This window comes from Hemicordylus capensis, chromosome 1 (assembly GCF_027244095.1).
Source record: "Hemicordylus capensis ecotype Gifberg chromosome 1, rHemCap1.1.pri, whole genome shotgun sequence".
NCBI classification, from domain to species: Eukaryota; Metazoa; Chordata; class Lepidosauria; order Squamata; family Cordylidae; genus Hemicordylus; species Hemicordylus capensis.
In genome coordinates this window covers 251,761,407-251,785,245 of record NC_069657.1, presented here as the reverse complement: position 1 = coordinate 251,785,245, position 23,839 = coordinate 251,761,407, and the positions used below count along the sequence as shown (strand labels likewise).

Here is a 23,839-nt window from a genome sequence, read left to right as displayed (position 1 = left end):
GACCCAGGGCCCTTGGCCAATGCCTGAGTTGGTTGATCCCTGAAGGCAACCCTGTTGGTATATACATGACAGCCCCTTTGCCACTGATAAGCAAGTTTTGCAGGGTTTTGTATTGTTGCAAAAACCTGCAAAGCGTGTTTTGCTAGAGGTGACAGTGGAACAACAACAACAAATGTCCGTATACTATGGGCAAAGATATCTTTCTCACGCCAGTTATCAACTCATTTAGATCGATTTTCAGTCTCCAGACTGTGAGGGCGAGATGAGTTCCCATGGTGTATACTTCAGTGGAAATACCATCAGGCCCTTTTATTTTTAAAGGAAAAAATGTGGTTGAATATATTTGATCTGCTTTGATAACTCCATACAGCTTCATGGTTGTATATAACATCAGAGCTGCAAAGGAGAGTACAAATTTCTTTATTATGTGACACAGTCTTCCCACCTCTGTCTGTGCAAGGGATGGGAAATTTATTTATATATCTAATGTGTTTTATTTTATTATTTTCAATTCTCTAACTGCTAAACTAGTATAAAGATATGTTAAATTAGTAATAAATAAAACAAACAAATAAATAAAAGTGATGACCTATTAGAGTTTGGAGGATCCAGACAGAAATGTATTTGCTTGCTGTTTTCAGCATTAAGGAACTAAACAAAGTTGCCAGATTTCATTCCTCATGTCAAGTGTCTGCAAAACCCATTCTGGGAGCATTACCTGAGTGTGGAATATATTCCTTATCGCACAACACATTTGCTGTGCTATGCTCTGCAATAGCTCACATCCAATATTATTAGTTACAGAAGTCTCCTCCATCTGTGCCTTTTCATTTTCAAATCATCCTCTCCTCAACCTTTTTGAATTAATTAAGATTTAATCAAGAGCCAGGGTGCTTCCTTGCCATTTATTTTTTCTTGTGGTTTCTGCTTGCCACAGAGCAGCATGCAGACTTAATTGAAATGTTTCTGGAGATATTCTTCTACGGCGTCTGGAGAATGGCATGTCCGCGAGACTGCTAGGTTTGTGCTGGATGTTCATTCAAAATAATGTCTTTATGTCCAGAAACACTGGGCTTAAGACTGCTAACCGAAGAACCTCTCAGAGAACCATGGATCCAAGAGAGAGGTGGGCGTACTGCTGTGAGGCACTTTGAAGCATGCCCGTGCTGCTTCAGAGAACGATGGGAATAGTGTCGCAACTGCAATTTGCAATGCTTAGTAGGCACAGAACAGCCCCACCTTCTCAGCAGTGCAGACATGCTTTAGAGCATTTCACAGCAGTGTACATGCCTTTCTCTTGGATCTATGGTCCTTTGCACAGTATGGGAGCCTCCTTTACAAATTAATAATTGGCCTTTTACAGTTATGAGTGCTGGTGGGTAGTGATATGGACCCAGGAACCAACACTAGTGATATTGTCAAAGTTCATAATTTCTTGGCTCAGAATGTGATTCTTGGTGACTTGTACTGTTTGCCTTCAGTACAAAGGTGAGCATTGTGGCTCTCAAGCTTTTCTTTGGCTCAGATTTTAATCCAAGATGGAGATGAACTCTAGTCTTAGGTCTCCATGATGCTTGCAAAGCTGCTGTGGCACATTGTCAGGAATCCTGGGAACGTCAGGGTCCTGGGATAGCTACATACCTGAGGCCTCCTGGCACCCATTACTGCCATAACAACTACAGGCTCCAGGCAGTGTTCCCTCTAACAAGGATCCCCAGATGTTGTTGACTACAAGTCCCATAATTGCCAAGCAAAAGCCATTGCAGCTGAGGATTCTGGGAGTTGTAGTCAACAACATCTGGGAATCCCTGTTAGAGGGAACACTGGCCCCAGGGCGAGGGGAAGATAAAAGTTTGCCTCCCTTTCATTGAGGAAGAGGAGAAGAATGGATAGGTGAGAGCTATGCTGAAGATGAAGATGAGAGAAAAGAGCAGCCACCACAGCAGCAGCCACCAGGTGTAGGGGGTGGAAATTGTGGAGTCAGTTTAGAACTATTTGTAACAAAATATAACGTCTTTTCCTGAGCTTTCTTCTTGCATTCCTGCTCGTCCCAACTGAATCAACCCTGCAGGAGCCTGCCTATCATTAGCTAGCACCATTCCTCAGTTTGAAGACTGCAAGAAATGTGTTTAGTCAATGACTTAAGCCTTGCCTTAATTAATTCATTATTGTTGTCATTTCTTTGGCAAATCATGCACAGACAAATCTGAAACAGTTTTTGTTCCTGTCTAGGAAAATCAAGGCAGTGTGTGTGTTGTAGTCATACTAAAACAAGAAGTCCTGTTACTCCACATCTAGATCTGTTTGTTGAGTATATGTGGCATTTTGGCTTCTCAGAAGGTTCTGGCAGTGGAGTGGCGAGGAGATAGTGGCAGTGGCAGGCAAGTGAGTTGATGTCCATGGGGTGGCAGGGCAGGGTGTCCACACTCACTGGCCCAGGGCACAGTTGCTGCCTGAGGTTATTGTCTCACTTTGCTTCATGGTGGAGCAACCCACCTTTTCTGCCATCAAGCCTCAGGAGCTATGACTGGCACCTTCACTGTTGACAGGTAGATACCTAGTAAAACCTATTTCTTGCTATGTGTCTTTGTTTGTCCTGATTGACTGATTGATTCAATCGATCAGTTGCTCCTGCTTGATTGGTCAGCTTTTGCTGCTGCTTTTTCTTCAGTTGTTATGAAGTATTGTTACACGTACTGTTTATTGTGTTTATTGTGATTCTATTTGGTCACTTTGGACACATCTGCTAGAAACGTGGTATATATATTGTAATTTTTTTTTAAGCCAGATTTTCCCTGTGCATTTGAGTCAGCAAAATATGGTTACAATCAGGTTTGTGGCCTGAAGATATAATATAGGCATTATTGTAATAAAGATAGTATACTATATACATGTATCTTCCTACATGTCCTACAGTCTGTCTATTGAAGTACTATATAGAAGCATAGATTGCAATTAACCTAACCAGGAATGGCCCCATATGTGTCAGTGGAACAGTTCTAGTATAAGCCTAAGGGCCTAACTAAAAGTTACACCAAGATTTGTATAAACTCCAGCAGCTAATTCTTACAAGAACAAGCAGCTTTAGGAGGTAGCAATACACACTGCAGAAAAAGTAGTGGGCAGAGGCTGCTTGACCCTTCCTGTGCCCACTGCTTCTCTGCTCCAAATTGCTCCCATGGCTCGCCCACTAATGAGGCTGCTGCCTCAGGTGTCATCTTGTGCCTCCACCAGTACCTACAGTTGCCTCTGCCTACCTGCTGTCTCCCCAGTTCACCACCCACTGCCGGTCTCCTCCTCTCTTGCTGCCTTGACATTTTCAAAAGCCAGAGGGAAGCGGTGGAGAGAGTGCTGAGCTAGAGGGTTGCTGGGCTACAGCATCATTATACTCTCCTCCACCACACTGCCTCTCTCCCACTGCCTCTCTGGTGTTTTAAAATGCCAGAATGGCAACAGAGGAGGAAGAGAGCAAGGCTAGCACACACCACCAAGTAAGTGTAATGGGCAAGGGGAAGGAGTTTGCGGGGGCAGGGTAGCAAGGAGCCCACCTGAGGGTGGAAAAAGAGTGGCCCTGCCGGGATAAGGGGGAAAGAAGGGATACAGGAGGAGAGAAGCTGGGACAGTAGAGGGAATTGGGGTGCACTCTGTGGGTCCTGGACAGGGATGACTTTAGGGCAGGGCAAGCAGGGCAACTGCCCCAGGCCCACTCTTTTAACCCCCATTAAAATTAACTGGAAAGGGCCCCCTCATTGGTTGCTTTGCCCCAGGCCCTGCACCCAGCCAGAGCTCTCTAAGGACAGCCCGGGTCCTAGGGCTGACTGGCACGCCCAGGGGGGCAGGAGGGTGGCTTGCTGTGCTGCAGCAGATGCCAGGGGCTTGGGTTGGCCCTTCCATGCCCTCAGGGAGCCCAGCAAGTGTTTGAGCAGGTTCATACATCTTTTTAAAAGCAGATTGTTGGATTTAGCTGCATGGATCTCTGTATAAATTTTGTCAGGCTCAAAGATGTACAAAGATATACACCGTCCTGATATTTGTTGGAGACTTTTGAGGGACAGATTATAGTTTCCTCAGAGAGCGGAAGGCCGTTTGAAAGATCAATCAATCAATCTTTATTACGGTCTTAGACCAGCATAAAGTAATAGTGTGATTACATAAAAGAACAAATATTAAAAGACTGTGGATGAATGACTAAGTACAAGATACAAATCTATCTTGAGGCTACAGGGGACCAAAAATAGAAATAAAATTCAAAATAAAACTATGGTTACAAAAGAGGGAATATTAAAAGCCCGTGGGTACATAACAACACAAGCATATACTAAAAAGCTATTTTTTAAAAAAAAATCAGGAGTAGAAACAAAGTTGAGAACATCATAGAAAGACTACTAGGACTAAAATAATACACCAAATGCATGAAGGCCTAAATGCCTGAGAAATAGTAAAGGTCATAAAAATGCATAAAAGGCATAAAAAGAGGGCATAAAATTGTAATAAGGTTAAAAGACATAAGAAAAGAGAAATATATAAAATCCTGGGTAGTAAAACTGGGAAACAGCCAGACTAAAGGTTATAAGGTGCAGTAGAAAGGGAGGCACGTGAGCAATTGCAGGGCCTGCCCAGAGTCACAGGGAGTTAGATTAAGGCTGATAGGGCTCACTGCCCGTCATCTGTTGATGAATGCTGATCGCAGCCTCAGAGTACCTGGCAACGCTATATGTAATGGGAGGCTTAGAGTCAGAGAGTAGCAAGGAGTTGTAGAATTGGCTCGGACGACCTGGTTACTTGCTTAGGAAGTATAAGGAAGGATAAGAGAGGTGCGAATGTCTCTATAGAATGAGCAGTATAAGAGGACATGCTCAGTAGTTTCGATCTGCCCAAAGCCACAGGGGCATAGTTGCTCTGCAAATGGGGTCCTTCTAGAGCCGCCTTCTAGCACTGCTGAGGGGGGGCCATGGCAGCGAGCCAAAGTGAACTCCCTTCTATGCTTTGGAACCTCCAGTTGGGTGAGGTATGCTGCTGGAGAGGCAGAAGATCTAAGTTCGTCACTGATACGAAATGTTGGAACTCTGCTGAGATCAGTTTGGCGCTCAATGTTTATAATGCGCTGCTTGATGGTTGCTTTTGCCTGATCGTATCCCATGCTGAGCAAGGTCAAGGGGGAAAGGCTCAAAGTAGCTATTTTGGTCTCAATTGCCTGAATCTAGCTAGATTGGTAATCATTGTGTAGGGGGGTGGGGGTTTGAAGGATATTGCTGGTGGTGGTGTGTATGCCCATTCCACTTTCACGTCTGTTCAAGAGACATTTTGCTTTGTTACAAAATAAGCAAACTCTGATCAGAGGCAACAGTGAGACAAAAGAACTATGTGTGTGGGGAAATTGCTCCTCCCAAACTAGTTTCGGCTCTTATAAAAAGCACTAACTTTATTAATAGGAGAAAAAATTGTGGCCATTGGTGTCTAAACAAGGAAATCCAGCTCTTTATCTCTCTCATAGGGATCTATGAGTTTTGTACAGTTCTGACCTGTACAAAAGTTTCATACTGTGCCTCCTATTAAGTCCAGTCCAGTAACTAGAAGACCAATGGGTTTACTCCAGGTAAGTTTCATGGGATTGTAGTCCCTCCAGCTTTGTCAAAAGAGAAAACATTGGCCCCCTTTGGACACAACGCCAAACTGCGAGTCCAGCAGACCTGCGGTTTGTCTCCATCCGCCCCACCCCCCAGGCGTGTGTAAACATTTTCAGTAGGGATGCGCATGAACTGGTTCAGAGGCCCTTTTCTGGACCTCCAAACTGGTCCAGCAGTTCGGTGGCAAGGGGGTTACCTTTAAGCAGGAGCGAGGGTGCTCTTACCTCCCCCCCCCGTTTCCTCCACCAGCACTGTGCTGAAAATCGCTGGCACAGGACGGCAGCATACCCTCTTGCCATCCTGATCAGCGTCAGACTGGAAGTGCCTGGTATACATCATGCACACACACCAGCCAGTCTGACACTGACTGGGGTGGCAAGAGGGTACGTTGCCGCCTGCACCAGCGATTTTTGGCACAGCGTCAGCAGTGGAAACGCAGCTGAGGGTGGGGTAAGAGCACCCTCCCTCTTACTTAAAGGCAAACACACACCCCACCGCCAAACTGTCCGTCTGCCAGTTTGTGCACACCCCTAATTCTCAGATGCGTAATCTTCAGTCTGAGAGCTAGCAAAGGGGCTGGGGCTGGCTGAGCAGGCTTCCTCCAACCCTGGACAGCAGCCTGTGGGAGGAGCTTCCTCCCTTAACTCCGAGTTTGGGGTGAAATCCCAATCCAGATGTGACGATGGAGGGAACAGACCCTCGGCTGCGTGAGTGGAACTCACTACAGACCAAAGGTTCTTTCCTAGATCTGGGGGCAAAATCGGAACCATGGTTGGGTCTGGGAACTGCGGTTCCAATCATTTGGACATCACGGAGGTTGAACTTGAGGCGAGTTTAGCGTAATATCTGAAGACGGCCATTGTCGAATTTTATTTTATTAAAAGGAGAATGGATGCTAACTTGCTGGGGGAATCTGTATAAGTACTATTGATAATGTACTGAAATAAAATTATCATTATTAATTATTATTATTTATAATTATGTAACTTAGCAGCTGCTGCAGTAGCTTAAGCATAAAGCATGTGTTGAAAGTGAGGGGAAATCTGCTTGGTTTAAAAAAAACAAAAAACACATTAACCGGCTTGATTTGAACAAATGGCCGTTTTTACCCTGACCGTGAATATGAAAGGATAAGATATGCTATTCATCTTCATTGTATATGTCCCACACAGATACTACCAGCGATTACATCTTCCTCTTGCAACCACCAGACCAAAGCCACCAGCCTCGCCTTCTGGAGAACTACACTTCCCAGACTCCTTCAGAGGGGTGGTGGATTTTTATGAGGTCACCATTTCCCCGCCCACTTTTGTGTGTATGTGTGGTGGAGCTGCTGCTGCTGCCCCAGAGGGCTAGAGGCTTGTTTTAGAGGTTGGTTGATCGGATTATTGTCTTCCGTCCGCCGTGATCCCAGCCACAAAGAGGGCGAGCTACTTTTGTTTCCTTGCTCTGTGCTCAATTCCCTCTGTCGCCTCGAGCTGCGGCCAGTCTTGCGGGAGCTGTTTGTGGGGATTATTTAAAGCCCCCATAAATAATTCAGCCTCCCTTCCTCCCAGCTTCAACCCACCCGCCCCCTGCATATGTGTGAGGGTTGTTTTTCCCTGGAGGTGATTGATTTACAACCATCTCTGCTGCTGTTTTGCGAGGAGAGCCTGGGTCTTCCTCTTCCTGCCTGGCTGTGTTACTGGGGCTCCTAGCCAGAGGAAATTGCAATGGAGAGACGCCACTAATTCGTACGGGTAAGTATCCCGACTCCCAGTCTGTACAGAGTAACGATTGATCGGTTTGCTTAGCGGGGGGCGGGATTACGAGGGGGAGAAGGAAAATATAAAACAAAAAGGAAGGAAAGACTCTTCCGTCCTTGTGGACTCTGATTTTTCTCCCTTTGCTTTCTCGTTGTGGATTGTTTTCCGTCTCCTTTCCTTGGCGTGTTTCTGTTTAGGTTTGTGTGCATGTTCTTTGTCCTCCTCCTCAAAGGGGAAATTGCATCGGCGCCCGAGTTCAACAGTCCCACATCCTCTCTTGATTTTCCTTTGGCAAAGATCTGGCAGTGTTGTGGGAGGTCTTTGTCATGGAGCTTTTTGCTAGGAAATCTCGCGGAGTCGCGGGGGGTGACAGGACATTGAGTAGGAGATGTCTCTTCAAACTCTGGCTTGGTTTCTCCATTTGTCCAGTTCCTAAAATTGTTTAAAAGTGCTGGACATCAACCGATGAGGGGAAAACGGCAAAACAAAGAAGTTTTATTTATCTGGGCTAATGCATAAGGGTTCTGTGTTCTTGAGTTCCAGTTATTGTCCACTGCCTCCTGAAGGTTTCCCATCACTAGAAGGAAGCATGCATCTCCCCCCCCCCATTATTGTAACGTTTGTGCTTATGAAGTTTTACTGTAGAATCTTTGTCCCTGTGTCCTTTGCTTTTGATATGCTCCCTCTAAATGCTCAATAGTCTGACATATGCATTGCAAGGGTTTTCTCAACCTATTTCTTCAAAGATCTTTAAATGGCTAAACTAATGTCAGGGCATATTGCTTGTTTCTCTGTTTGTATACTTTTTTTTTTTTTTTTAAGCAAGACACAATGAATGGCTCTTGGATCTTCTTTGTCTTTTTTGTGTTTACGTTTATGTTTGCTTCAGTCTTGGAAGGTGAAGCTTCCTCTCTTTGTTAGTCTTAAGATCATTTGAAATTGTGTACCAGTTACTTTGCAGTTATGTTTTGTACAGCTTTATTTAAAAAAAACCTGCAGTTACTCATTGCTGCAGAATGTAGTCGCATAAGTATCTGCATACAATATTGTAGTTTTAGTGAAGTATTTTGTCTTTCACATTTTATTTTAAGATTTGTGTCTGGCTATGAATCTACTGTTTGGATTTTGTTTTCTTTAGTACAATCCTTGTGAGACTTCTTCTTTATTTTTTAGCTTCCTATCAACTAAACTCCAGACTTCTGTGTTTTGAATACAAACTGCACAACAATGATATTGGCTTTGATTCCATGTTAAATTTGGAAGAGGAATGGGGTGAGAGGGAAGGCTGAGTTTCCTGTTTCTATTTTTCATCTTGCAAATAAGATATAATGAACGGCTTAGCAGCAGAGTTGGATGCTTCAATCTGGGTGCATTCTAGGTTTTTTCTAGTCCAACTTCCTGCCCCTCTGTATGTTAAATTTTGGATTTAATTGATACTTACTTGAGTTGAGAACAATATGGTATACCTAGTAGTTGAATACATGTAATTGTAATGTCAGGCAGTAATGCCTACCGTCTTCAAACCTATCTACTGATTAGAGATGTTTTAATATGTCTGTACTCAGATGAATATTCAAATTCATGGGGTGGGGGGAGATCCTGAAGAGATGCTCTCTGAAATCAGGCCCCTTTTAAGGTAATGCAGTCTGGATTTTAAGAATTGCTATTGATTTTTGAAATTGACTGATGAGTATGGAAAAACTAATAGTGGAATGCTGCAAGGTCAGTTACTACATACATTGACTTGAGAGTCATTTTAATTAAAACCAGGGGGCTTATTTCAGAATTCATGTGCTATGTTTGAGGCAACAGTTCAAATACATCCTTTTTAAAGTTGGTGATGTAGAAGTTTTATTCCTAGTAATTCCTTAATTGTGGTGCTCTCTCAAAGTTTCAGGTTGTTTTCTTATAGTCTTGGGTGAACACCTCTTCCAAAAAAAAAAAACTTGCTCAAACTTCAAAAGTGTATGTTTGGTTTTCCTCCTTCCTCCTCTTAGCTGTATGGCTTTTAATCAAGGCTGGTGAATGGGACTAGAAAGGGAATCTGCTTCTAATTTTGGTATGTGTGGGCTTGGTTGTACAGCTTCAACTTCTGTTTTTTCAAGAGAGGTGAAGAATGTGTTGGTAGTATTGCTTTTGGGCAGGTACTGCTATAATTTCAATGGTTCATAAAATCAGTCATGGCCACTTTGGATATGGAGAAACCAATCTGCATGGTTGTGCTTATCTTCTCTTCTTTTCCCCACTCTCTCCCTGCACCAATTTTGAGGAGTGGTGATTGTGTGGATTGGATCTACATATATGGATTGCTTTGTCATTGCCCACAGCAGAGATGTCAGGAGGGAAGGTGATCAGAAGTAATCCTGATTCCCCACTATGCATGAGCTCTACACAAATATAAGGTAGCTGTGTTTGAATAGGATTTCTTTTGGATTGCGCACATGCTAAGGTCTAATTAGTGAGTTGAGTCAGGATGTTACTTTGAAAAATTCATATCAAATTTGTGTTTTGCCTCCCCACATCATAATCTTGTACTAGATACCAGTGGTATAAACTAGCATAAGTGTGAATTGGTATTCCAAGAAGTCTGGAATTGGGAACAACAGAGATGTTGGGTAAAATGGCAGAATTTATAGGGCATTGAAAGCAAAGTAGTATCTCATAAATAGTGCTCAGGTTTTGCTTTCATGCACTGGAAGATTCAATTCCTGAAGATGCCAGGAGCCTAGAAGAGCTTCACTCCAGCACATTTGAGAATGATGGTTGTGGTCTGCCGTAGACCCATATATGCATCCAAATAATGTTGGTGAAATTAAGCTGAACAAGAGTTAAAGCATCATAGAAACACAGCAGTCATAGTTAGCATACCAAACATAAGAAACAAGTTCTGGTAAGAACTAATCTGCCTACTTTGCTTTCACTATACTCTTAATTGATAATTACCACCTTCACAAGTTAGCTCCCTTCTGCCTCAAGAAATCACATGTCCGCCATCTTGAATCGGGCTGGATGACATCATACACTGTTGAGGGTGTCCCTTTGTGTTACTCACTACAACGGTACCATATTTGCTTCAGATTGGTTAGACGGTCCACAAGTTAGCCTACTTGCGCCCTTAACGTTTGTGTCTGCCACCTTGAATTGGGGTGGATGACATCACAAACTATACCATTGTCCTTGCGTGTTTCTACAACTGTACACAATTTGGCTCATAGTCGTCCAAGCATTGCAAAATTAATAGTGGGGGTGGGGGGATGCAGAATTGGAGGTTATCCCCCTTTGCAAGATGTGGGAGGAAGCCCCTTCTCCTTTTCTTACAGTCTCTGGGCTGTAATTAGCACAGAGATATAGATTTGAGCAAATAATGTTAAAGTTTTAAAAATACTTGACCTTTAAACAACAAAAATCAATGTTTGATATTGTGCAACTACAAAAATAGTTAAATGTATATAAAAAGAATTAAACACTTGGGAAACCTGAAGACCAAGTCCCATTGAATTAAATGTGTCCCTTTTACTTAGTGGTAAATAGTCATAATTATTCTAGATGCTGACCATCATAATGAATTATTATAACTTGACAATGTTCGATAAGCTTCCTATGAATGTGAAAAGGTTTTCTCTTTGGTTCTTGTCCTGAAATGCCAGGGTCAACCTACAGTTATCTCTTTTTAAAAGAGAAAGATAAAATAAAGTGATACCTTGAGAGATATAGGGAGTTGAGCAATTTTAATTTTTTTGTACCCCACCCAACAAGCAAGAACACTGAGCAAGATCACTTACTTCAAGACCAAAGCTTCAGTCCTGCACAGAGTAAGCTGCCAAAATCTTACTGAAGTCAATGAGGTTTATTTATTGAAATATTTATATCCTGCCTTTCTATCAGAGACCCTCAAAAGCTATTGTTGGACAAACAATAAAAATACCACAACAGAGAGAAAATATCCACAAACTTCACAGCACAGCAGACAATTAATTTGGGTCTATGGCTTCTTTAAAAATGCACATACACACAATTTTATCTGTTTGCTTAAAAATGAGAAGCAAGGTGGATATATAGATCAAGTATATCATAACATTGGTTCTCCAGTGAAGAAAACCTTCCCTTGTGGTCTCATTCACTGTACTTGGATGGCTGAGAAGAATGACCAACAGAGCTTTGAGTGTTGAGTGAAATGACCAGGCAAGCTTCTACACAAAAGGCTGCTTCTTAAGAGATCCTGGTCCAAGACCATATATGGGCTTAAAGCTGAAGAACAGCACTTTGAATTAGGCCTGTAAGCAAATTGGCAGCTGATACAGCTAAAATGGTGCTGGTGTCATGTGACCAGAATGCTCACACCAGCCAATATTCTAGCTACTGTGTTCTGAACACTTTTCAAAGTAAGCCCTACTTAGTGTGTGCGGCAGTAATCCAATCTGGTTGTAAATAGGCCACGAATGACTATAGCCAGAACTCTGAAGAAAGATATTCCCGCAGCTTGTTCTGTTAGTCCAAGCTGGATTTGGGGTTAATAAATGCTTAGAATATTTTAATGCTCAGTTTGTCAGGGCATGGTAAATTTCCACTGTTTTAAAATCAAAATTCCAGTGGGCATTACCATATTCCAAAGCCCTGGGGCAGCCACAGAGAAAGCCCAGTCCTGAGTCGCCGCTAGACGAGCTAGTGGCAACCATAACCAAACCTCTCCTGAAGATTGTAAAAGGCAGCAGAGTTTGTGACAAGGGAGGTGCTCTCTTAAATAGCCTGAACCCAAGCTGTTAAGGGCTTTATAGGTAATAACCAGCACTTTGTATTTCACCCAGAAACATATCGGCAGCTAGTGCAATTCTTTTCAGAACCAGTGTTATATGGTACCTTCGTATTGTCCCCGAGACCAGTCTGGCTGCCGCTGTCACGAGCTCACTCGATGGAAGATGCTGGCCAGAGATATACTATACAATATCCAGTAGCTCAGGTTTCAGTTTTATTGCTAAATGTCTCACCAGGAATACAGAAGTAAGGAGTGAGAAGCCCAAATTTCAAGGTCACCGTCTCTCTGACAGAGGCTCAAGCCGATTTGATGTGTTGTTTCCAGCAGTTGTTCAAGGCACAGGCTGCCCAATCTATAGTCAGCAGCCACGTGCACTTAATCAATATTCCATCCCTGCCAGCTGCCATAGATTCAATCCAGCTCCTGCTGCCTCCTCGCGAACTGATTACTTCTCCAGAATTCCCTCACCTGTTGCTGACGTTTTTCCCGTCTGCTTCCTCGAGGAGATAGTGGCTGTTCAAACTCTGGCTTGGATCCTGACCCTTCTCTCCAAAAGTCACCCAGCCCTGCTGGCCCCCTCCTGCATCAAACACTCGCCCTGGCCTGTCTCAATTATCTTCCCATTCACATCACCGGCCTGCTCTTCCTCAGGTGCCTCCCCACCATCTAGTAAGTCTCCTGGGACCCCACTCCTCTCCAGTGTCCTCGAGTAGGGACATGACAGCCACATTCTGTACCAACTGTAGTTTCCGGACTACCTGCAAAGGCAGCCGCACGTAGAGTGCATCACAGTAGTCAAGTCTGGAGGTTACCAGCATATGTACCACTGTTTTAAGGTCATTCTCCTCTAGAAATGGACGTAGTTGACGTATCAGCCAAAGCTGGCCACTGCCTCAGCCTGAGAAACCAGGGAGAGCTTTGGGTCCAGGAGCACTCCCAAGCTACGTACCTGATCTTTCAGGGAGAGTGTAACCCCATCCAGAACAGGAAGATCTAAACCATCTCTCGGGTCCCGACCCCCCACAGTCGGTACCTCCGTCTTATTTGAATTCAACCTCAGTTAGTTATCCCTCATCCAGCCCATTACTGCCTACAGGCATGCATTTAGGGAAGATATGCCATTTCCTGATGAGGTTGACATGGAGATGTAATTCTGGGTGTCATCAGCATATTGTTAACACCCAGCACCAAACCACCTGATGATCTCGTCCAGCGGTTTCATGTAGATGTTAAAGAGCATTAGACAAAGTACGGAGTCTTGTGGAACTCCACACTTCAGTTCTTGCTTTGCAGAACAACAGTCTCCAAGCAACACCATCTAGAATCCACCAGAGAGGTAGGAGCAGAACCACTGTAAAACAGTGCCACCCAATCCCACCTCCCTCAGGCGGTCCAGAAGGATACCATGGTCAATGGTATCGAAAGCTGCAGAGAGATCCAAAAGGATCAGCAGAGTCACACTCCCTTTGTTGATAACCAGTTGGAGATCATGCTTCAAGCTGACCAAGGCAGTCTCAATCCCATAGACCACATGAAAGCCAGTTTGAAATGGGTCTAGATAATCTCCCTCATCCAAAACTGCCTGGAGCTGAGAAGCCACCATCCGCTCAATCACCTTGCGCAAGCATGGAAGGTTAGAATCAGGATGGTAATTCGCTTACTCCGAGGGATCCAATGCAGGTTTCTTCAAAAGTGGTCTAATAATAGCCTCCTTAAGACAAGGAGGCATCCTGTCCTCTCTCAGAGAAGCATTTATAATATTTACCAGACCCTCTGATAATATGATTATCAGATGATCATGATAACCTTCATTATCATGGGGATGCAGGGAAGATACTTTTCAGATGAGTCATTCTTCATGTGGAATGTGTTTAGGTTGTTGAAATAATTTCCAGAAACAAATGTGGATTTCAATTTTTATTGTTTTCATATTCAGATTTTGTTCTAACACAGGCTACTTTAAAGAAAAAAAGATGCTATAACTGTGTTTTAAAATAAGTGATTTAAATAAAAAACGATGTATGTTAAAATCACTGGTTTCTTTTCACCCTGAGAAGATTAATTTCTTATCTCATAAACTTTCATAAGGATCACAACCAGCCAGAATTATGGACAAATTCCTTCCTAATGCCAGGTATTGTACTAATTAGATTTTTCTTTCATGTTATCTATCTTTCTGTTGGACAATAGAGGTGAAACTGAATTATGTATGTTTCTGGTAAGCCCAGTTATGAATGCAGATTAGTTTTTTGCTGGATATTGATACTTGTCTGTTCTGGCCACTTTTTTACCACTTCTGTTGGGCCTTCCTTTGAAATAGGGAGAGGAGCTAAGAATACTCTGTCAATCCAACTTCCCTCCTCCCAATCCAACCATATTGAATACCTTGGGGAGTGGGTGGGATCAGAACCTTAAGGGGACGAATTCCTTCTAATCTTGACTGTTTACTGCCACTCTAATGGCTGCCTAGGATCAACTGGCCCTCAAATCTTGCAGATTCCCCCATTTAAACCTACCAGTGCTACTTCTAGAACTGAGATTCTTTGTATCTCTGCTATTTGAACAAAAGTCTGACAGAGCAGTCTCTTGTAGGGATGTGCACAGAACCAGGTGTGGGTGGCTCGATGGTGGGGAGTGTCTCACTTTAAGGGCCTCCAAACAGGTTTGTGCACATCTCTAGTTTGTGCTCATCACCTTTAATTTTTTTTTTTTATGGGTAGCTTTATATTCCGTTCCACTCAAGATGTCCTCTTCCCTACATCGTTGGTTTTTTTTTTTTTAAGGTACAGTCAATGGGCAGCATCCAGACAAGTCCCACTGAAACGAATGGGAATTAAGATGGTTGTGAGTAACTTATCTGATAGTCTGGATGTTGCCCTGCCATTACCTTGGTCTACTTGCTCAGCATTTGAGAGGTGGATGATCTGTTCATTGCTATCATCCCGCACATCAATTTTGTAAGAAGTATAAACTGATCTAAGTGGCCATAAAAACCTACTCCCAAACTTTGAGAGTTAAGATGTAAGCTTGCAGTACAATCTTATGCATATTTACTCAGAAATAAGTCCCACTGTATTAAATGGATCTTTCTTCCAGGAAAGTGTACACAGTATTGTAACTTCCATCCTTTTGCAGAATGTTGTCATCCCGGAAGTACACAGCTCACAACTCATTTGTATACTTCAGATAATCAAATATTTACTTGACTCCTAAGAAAGAGGAGCCCATCTTGTTTGCTTCTAGATGGCCCTTCTTTAATCTCTAAATTTCACAAGTACCCTGACAAAGCTGTCCAAGAAAGTGACAGCAAAGTGCTAATGTTGGAACTAGGTCAAGCAGTGTTAAATGCTACTGAGGCGGTTTCCATGAGGGGGGAAAAGTGAGCGCGCCTTCATCTGATCTAGTGTCTGATTCCTTCCAGCTTGTTCACAAGGTAGCTGTGTATGTTGCTTTCTACAGTCAAGACTGAAAAAGGTGTAGCACCCTTGGTATAGCATATGCTATGCTCTTGAATCAGGTAGGTAAGATAGGAAAGAACTCTTTATATAACCTTTTTTTTAAAAAAAAATGCCTGTCTTATCTTAACTCAGAAGATAAGGCAAAGAGTGAACTAAAAGTTAGGCAGACTATCCATCATTTTTTCAGAATACCTAGCTGTCATTTTCTTGATTGAGCTTTATGGGATGTCTCCTTTTAATCTTCTCCTGCCTTTTTCTTGGGCTTTCAGAATAGTTATTTTTCAGTGACTATGTTCATTTTGCATAGGAGAATAAAAAATGCTTCCTACACATCTGTTACTGATCTGAATGAATGCATATACTACCTTCTTGTTCTCACCCTGGAACAAAACTCATAGTGATGTCCTAGATCTCCCTAATAGGCTTTCAGGCACCATGACATAATTCAGCAGCATCTATGTTATATGCTATTGAGCAACTTTACAAATTTTTAAGGTTGTCTAGAGCAAGGATTCTCAACGTGTGGGTCCCCAGGTGTAATTGGACTTCAGCTCCCATAATTCCCAACCAAAGGCCACTGGGGCTGGGGATTATGGGAGTTGAAGTCAGGGGCGTAACAAGGCTGGAGTGGGCCCAGAGACAAAAATTTTAAATGGGCCCCTCGCAGATTCTCTCACACACACACACACACACACACACACACACACACACACACACACTTACTTCATAATATATAGTCATGTGACTTGCCTCTGGGGGGGCCCTTGAGGCATGGGGACCCACAGGCAGCCGCCTACCCTTGCCTAATAGTAGTTACACCCCTGGTTGAGGTCCAATAATATCTGGGGACCCACACGCTGAGAAACCCTGGTCTAGAGTCTTGCTATACAGTATTTTAGAAACAGTACAATGCCTGCTGCAATAGTAGGTACTCTGTAAATAAATTTTGAATTCCTTAAACTGATTAAGTTGGTCTCTGGAATTCTCAGTTTATAACTTCATGGTCTAATCTTAAATACATGTAAAACTTGAACATACAGAAACATGCATCAAGTGGACCATAAGTCTCTCCGGCTATGATATGGATGGCTTTCCTGTCACGTGTGTTTTTCAGAAATAGCTGAATTGATTATTAAGCTAGCCCCCAATGCTTCCCAGGAGCAAAGGAAGGATTAGAGCCATGTAGGATTTCTGTGTGTTGTAGGGTCTCCAGGGGAGTGACACTCATAGAAGAAGAAAAGACTAGAATTTCTCTGTTGGCTCAGTCAATCAATTAGCTCCCACAGACTTTCATATTCCATGGATTGGAAGAAGTATATTGGGACTCTGCCCATTCAGGTACATAAATAAAGCTACACTGAGTATCCCAAAGAAGCTTGCACCTCCCTGAAGAACTGCCGGTACTTTCTGAGAACAATGGATGTATATATTGGTCTGCTAACTTCCTGCTCTTCCACTTCAGCAGATGTAGGAAGAATTATATGATCTCCACAAAGAGGCTGTTCTCACAAGCAGCCAAGACTGGGCTAAGGCAGCCAAGCCCAGGATTGGCTTCCCATAAGGACTGCCAGGAGACATGTGGCTCCTGGCGGCAAACCTGCCTAGGGAGCCCGCCTCTTAAATGAGGTTAAGGGAGTGAACGCGCCCATAACTCCCTTCACCTGATCATGTGCCAGTGCCGGGTGCTTTCAGCCGGCACTCAAGCACTGACGGGCACCCACCTGTCTTTGTGGGAATCCGCACAATGCACCTTGCACTTGTGCTGTGTATTGTGGGGTCTCCAGGGGCCAGGACATGGTGTCCTGGCCTCTGGAGCTGGGGAGCGCAGTTCGTGCTCCCAACAGAAGAACTCAGTCATCTGAGGGGGAAGGTGAGTTAAAAGCAGCCGTCCCCTCGTGCCCTCCCCGCCTGCTCTTGGTGATCGTGAGAAATGCCCCAGAATGTTATTAAGGCATATCTGATAATTACTTTTTGAATGAGATCTTCTTCTGTATTGAAGGAGCTACACTGGCTGCCGATATGTTTCCGGGCAAAGTACAAGATGCTGGTTATAACCTATAAAGCCCTAAACAGTTTGGGCCCTGGGTATTTAAGGGAACGCCTTCTTCGGCATGAACCCCAGCACCCACTGAGATCTGCTGGAGAGGTCCATCTGCAGCTGCCACCGAGGCTTTGGAATGCACTCCCTACTGAAATAAGAGCCTCCCCATCTCTGACAGCTTTTTAAAAGTCTTTAAAAACACATCTCTTCACCCAGGCTTTTAATTAATGTTGTTTTAATGTTTTTAATGCTGTTTTAAAATATTATTTTAAAATTTTAAATTGTTGTAATGTGTGCGTCCCCCCCCCCATTTTTGTCTTAACGAATGTTTTACTTTGTTTTTATTCTGTTGTAAACCGCCCAGAGACAGAAGTTTTGGGCAGTATTAAAATGTTTTAATAAAGAAATAAATAAATCTTGGTTTGGTGCGCTTAGAGAGTAGAAGACATGAGAGAGTAGAAGCTTTTCCCTTTCTCCCCACCCACCCCAACATGCATATTCAGCCACAAAAGCCCGTTTCATACTGTAGACAGGACAGGGTCAGCACAGGCTACAAACAAACACGTGAGAACTCTGTGAATTGGTTGTGCTACATAAGCAAATCAGCTTTCCCTTTTTAAAGGGTGTGCATCTACCTTTAATAGGCTTGGAATGAATAGGTGTTTGTATTCAAGGACAACATAACCAAGATGATGTGAAAACCTTTAGTCTTAAAAAAGCTGCTAGTGATATGCCTCTCATTTGTAGGTAGGTGGGAGGAGGGAAAAGCAATGGATTTTGGGAATTCTGATCAGGATGCAGCTTCTCTGTGCATTCCCTTCCCCTTGCAAGTTCCCAATAAGCAGAGATTGGGGTGCTCCAAGGCAACAAGTATCCATCAGTTCTTCTCCTCATATGACCGAGACTCCTCTGACAGCATATTCAGAGGATAGGGGCCTTGTCCAGTATTCTGCTGCTATGGAAAGAGCAAGGAGTAATAGCAGGAGAGAGGGTATACCCTCAACTCCTGTCTGTAGGCTTCCAGAGGCACCTGCTGGGCCACTGTGTGAAACAGGATGCTGGACTAGATGGGCCTTGGGGCTGATCCAGCAGGGCTGCTCTTATGTTCTTGAGGAGGGTCTACCCTCCCTCCTGCATTGTTGTCCCCACAAGGCAAAGAGGCAGGAGATAACTTCCCCTCTTAATTCACCCACAGTAGACTAAGGCCTGTGCTTACTGAATTGGTTTCAGTGGGGTTCCATTCCTTATTCTGCACTGTCAAATGGTAACTTGACATTAATTGTCTATTGTTAGAGCACTGCTTTTGAAGTTGTATGAAAGTTCTGTCCCTGCGATGACAGGTCAGTCACAGGTTATTCACACATGCTTTACAGTGGAGTCAGTTCCACCAGTACATTTGACTCATGTGACCCAGTTGATGTGAACTTTAGCTTCACGGATCTTTTAGCTTCATAGATCCAAAAGAGAGATCCAAAAGTATACCTTCAATGCGATATCTGTGCATACATTGAAATGTTGCGTTGTCACCGGAGCAAACGTGCATGATGTTTCAGTGGAACCTACAACTGAGCAAATGATCTGCAGTATCTATTCATTCATTCATTCATTCAACATGTTTTTATACTGCCCAAAACTTGCATCTCTGGGCAGTTTACAATAATATTAGCATGTGGCTAAATGAAATCTTCAGTATGTGGTTAGAAAAAGGAATCTTAAAATGCATCACTTATGTAGGTTTACTATAAAATAATTCACTTCCTTTCAAACAAAGTTACAGCTTATTCTACTTCTGTAATGCACCACTTGGGATATGTTGCTAATTCTAGAAATATGTCAGTTCCTTGGTTTCTCGCCATCTTCTGTAAACTTAGCTCCTCCCTTGTTCAGGGAGTGGGGGGGGTGAGTTTTGTTTTGTTTTTTGAAGAAAATAGAGAAGATAAATGCAGTTAGTAATTAGGGTTGTGGTCAGAACTTGGTTGTATTTTTTGGGGTGTGAAGATAAATCACTTAATTTTAAGTGATAAATCACTTAAGTCTGCATAATTAACTTGGAAAGCTTACAAAAAACAGAGCTTCTACGTTCTTGGCTCCTACATCATGGTTTTTCTTGCAGTTCAAACTTTGGTGGTGCTTCCTTTTTGTGCTGAAGTAAAGGTTGCATTGTACAAAGTTTTATAATGTCCACATATCCCAAATCTCTTTTTCTACTTATGGGGAAAAAGAAATCCTCTCATGACAATTTCTCCACTTGTCATTTGCATGACCCAGGGCAAACAGCCTAATCGTGCTTTGCCTGTACATCTGAAGCAAGGGCAGTAACTATCTTGCTAGGTGGATATGTATCCACACAATTCAGCAGGATTAGTCATGTGCACTGGGATGTTGAGAAGGTACTACTTAAGAACAAATGTGGTGCGTGAGAGGGATGTAAATAGTAATTTGTCTGCTGATGAGTCCCTTTGCTTGCAATAATACCATCCTTGGAAATCTGTGGGCCTTATTTCTGCCTAATGGTCTATGTCATAGTTCACACCGCAACATAGGCAAGGCCAGGGTGTGCTAGTGATTATATATATCGCTGGTGAAAAAAATTGGAGCAAGAGGGTGCAGTTGCCAAGGTTTGACAGCTTTCCACAACCCTTTTCACTCTTTAAAATGGACGTCATTGGCCCTCTGCCAATCTGTGTCCAATACAACATTTCATAATGTTTGCCAATTATTTCTAATGTAGTCATGTCCTTAGAGATCACCTTGAATCAATGGATAGTTTTAAGAAAACTGCTTCAAGTGGAAACGATTAGTTGTTCTGCTTTGTTCTTCAAAGCCTTAGTTGCTATATTCCTGGCTTTGGCAGACTCTGTCCGCAAGTACTTTGTGTTCTGCAGAACCTGTGCCAGATTTAGTGTATTGCATGTACTGAAAGCATCCAAACCAGATTTTGTTCAGTTTTATACTTTGCATCCAGCTTTATTGGATTTCCTTAGACTGATGCTTTCCATAGAGGATTTTAGGGTTGTTTGGTCACAGCTGATGCACTGAAATCTTATAAATGGACCTGCTCACACATGTATTTGTACTGAAACACATTTTTATTTAAACTGCAGTTAAGAGGTTGTGTTTGAACTTCCCAGGTTTCATGAAACAGTTGGCTAGCTAGTTAATTCTTTGTTTCTAGATAGGCTTATATAAAGCTGCCCCTTCCATCGAGATATGGATATAGATAAAACACACACACCCTACCCCAACCTCATTCCTAGGGCTTCAGAACTAATTATAGATATTACAGGTCCATGAGACTGACTAGTTAAGAACAGACAAGCTAGCTGGATAAACTAAGCAAGTAAAGGTAAAGTGTGCCGTCAAGTCAGTATCGACTCCTGGTGCCCACAGTGCCCTGTGGTTTTCTTTGGTGGAATGCAGGAGGGGTTTACCATTGCCTTCTCCTGCACAGTGTGAGATGATGCCTTTCAGTATCTTCCTATATCGCTGCTGCCCGATATAGTAACAGCAGGAATTCAAACCGGCAACCTTCTGCTTGTTAAACTTTCTCCTCTGTGCCACTTAAGGTAGTTGACAGGAATTCTCTCAAGGGCAATCACACCTTTTATGTAATAGAACTAGATCATGCGAGTGTAGAGTGTGGTTGAGAAGGTGCACGTTCAGTACCAGTTTGACAAGGTTCTTCAATAAGGAGCTCAGTAGCAGACCACATCTGTTGCATGCATAGAGAAAGTCCCCCCAAGTTCCATCCCTGACATCTCCAGAGTCTCAGGTAGCAGGAAAGGCCATTTCCACATCCCTAGGGAACCACTTGCAGCCAGAGTGTACAATATTGGGCTAGGTGAATCAATGGTCTGACTGTATGAGGCCTCTTCATATGTTCAAAAGGGGGTGAATAGCATAGCAGCAAAACCTTCAAATAGTACTAAGTCCCCCCCACCTTTAGTTTAGAAGATTGACAGCTCTCAAGGGGGTACATGAGCTTTGAGATCCAGGCTCTTGTGAGCTACAAGTATACGTGAATGAAATGGTATATAAAACTCATGAATAGATTAGAAGGAATCAGTAGGGGTTAGGTGATGTGTTTTGGAAGTAAATACTACAATTAGCAAAGCAAGAAAATAAAAATACAGCTGTACTGCTGGAAAGGAAGAAAATTACTTGAGGAACACTGTGCACACTATTAGCCAATGGCATCGCTGGACTACAAAACAGTTTCTCCATACCTGTTCTGTTCTGCAACTGAAAAGTGCACAAAGCAGTTTACATAGCCAAAGGAGTTAGAAGATAGTTCTCTGTCCCACAAAGGCTCCTAGTCTAAAAGGAAGCATGGAGACACCAGCAGCGGCCACTGGGAAGGATGGACACTTGCTATGAAGCCTGTGCAGTTGGATAAATCCGATAAGCATGTTGGACCAATAATCCCCATATCGGTAATAGGCAGTAATGTGGAGAGGAACCCCTAGAGTTGGAACTCCAACTGAACTCTTTCTTTTCTGATATGCATATTATCAATATGCTTATTATCCGATATGCTTATTAACACCCCCTCCCATTGGCTGCTCTGCCCCAATGGCTACAGTTCCTGGCCACTCTGGCCCTACTTAAGCTGCCCCCAGTGGTTGCTTCCACATGTGGCAGGCCTCCAGCGCCTCTGCTGCTTTGATGGCCCTGTTCTGTGGGCTACAGCTCTTAGAGGAACTACAATCCCTACATTCCTAATAAGTCAAGTGTTAAATAAGGCATTTGCTTTTTTAAAATGGCCTTTCCCTCTCGTACTCTCCACCACCCCTTCATACGCCAAATGGTTCTTGGTGCCGCTGTGCTTGAGGCCTGCCACCTGTGGAGGTGTGGCCCTGAAGAGTGGCCATCAGGGTGATGGCAGCAATGGGGCCAGCTCTGCCAATAACAGCAGCCATTGACCAGCCAAGGGGGCAGAACAGCTGATGGCTGGTGGCAGCAGTGATGGCGGTGGTGACCTGAGTGATGAGTCACTTTAAACTTTAAGTGTGAAAAGGGGGGTGTTCTCCAATTAGCATTATTGGAAAATACACATGCATCATCTGCCCCCCAAAGCATATTCCCAATGTACTCCTACATGTATGTGCACTAGGAGTCCAGCTGTGAATGTGAATGCCTCATGACGCTACAGCTATTTTGTGTGCATTCAAAACATGCAGCAGTTTCAGAAAACTGAATTAAGTGATGTATCAACGCCAGCTTTATCTAGGTTGAAAACACACACACCTCTTTAAATCTGAAATTGTACATGTGAGAACTGGGTCTTTAGTGTTTAGCAAAGAGTGAATCAAAACCAATTTTCTGCCTGTTGAGGGTCTAGCCAAATATTTAAGGTTGGGGGCAAAAAAGAGTTGTCAACAGAAAAAGAAAAACCATGCCAACTGATGTAACATTGAGTTACAAATCGGGGTGTGTGTGTGTTTTGATTTGCTTTAGAATATAATATATATAAACTTTCCCACAGGCCTATTGGTGAAATAAAGATCCTGCTAAAATATTTTGGAACAGAGTAGGCTGCAAATGAGTAAGTCGCCTCCTGCTTGGCCTCTCATTCCCTAGGGTGAAACATCCTTCAGATCATCTAGTTGTCCTGAGTCATAGCAATATGGTAAACTTTAATAGCTGGCTTTTGCTTATGGCAGAGTTTTATTGGAGGCTTCTGAAACCTTCAGAAGTCAGGAGATCAGTGACTCTCCCTGGTGTAACTTGGAGGGTAGTTCTTCTCAAGTCTGAATATCTTGTTGTGTGGGTATTTGCAGGTATGACACACCACGGGTTTCTTTGCTCATTACATTTCTTGTGCAATTTGTGGGGTGTGTGTGTGTGTGTGTGTGTGTGTTGCAGATTCTAGAAGAGTGCATTGTAAACTGTGTACTGGGTGACGACTGTTCACTGCCTAGTTACTTGCCATTTGCCTCCTGACAGCACAATGGCCTGTTCAGATGTCATATGGAGGCAGGCTTGAATACTGATCTCACTCAATGTCCTCAAGCCTCAGGCACACTTGCTCCTACTTCCTATCCCGGATACAGCCCCATTTGAAGGTCACAGTGGATACTGGCTTGTTCAAAGTCAGGCTCAAGGGTAGAATTCTTCCTTACCTCATACGCCTGGGAGACATAATATGAAATCAGGATTCAGTCCTGGCTGACTGTGACCTTTGAACTAAGTCATAGGAACAGCTGCCTTATACA

General features: G+C 43.2%; 1 protein-coding gene across 2 annotated transcripts in view; it reads left to right on the top strand.

Moving 5' to 3' along the window:
* The first annotated feature begins 6,915 nt into the window (after positions 1 to 6,915).
* Positions 6,916 to 23,839, top strand: part of PELI1 (pellino E3 ubiquitin protein ligase 1) — an 80,964-nt gene continuing 64,040 nt past the window's right edge. Inside the window, exon 1 of one of the 2 annotated variants that reach the window (XM_053284395.1) lies at positions 6,916 to 7,366. The gene's annotated coding sequence lies outside the window, so the exon portion shown is untranslated. Of the gene's footprint in view, positions 7,367 to 7,453; positions 7,570 to 23,839 lie in introns of those variants that run through there. The other variant, XM_053284397.1, reaches the window with a different exon arrangement.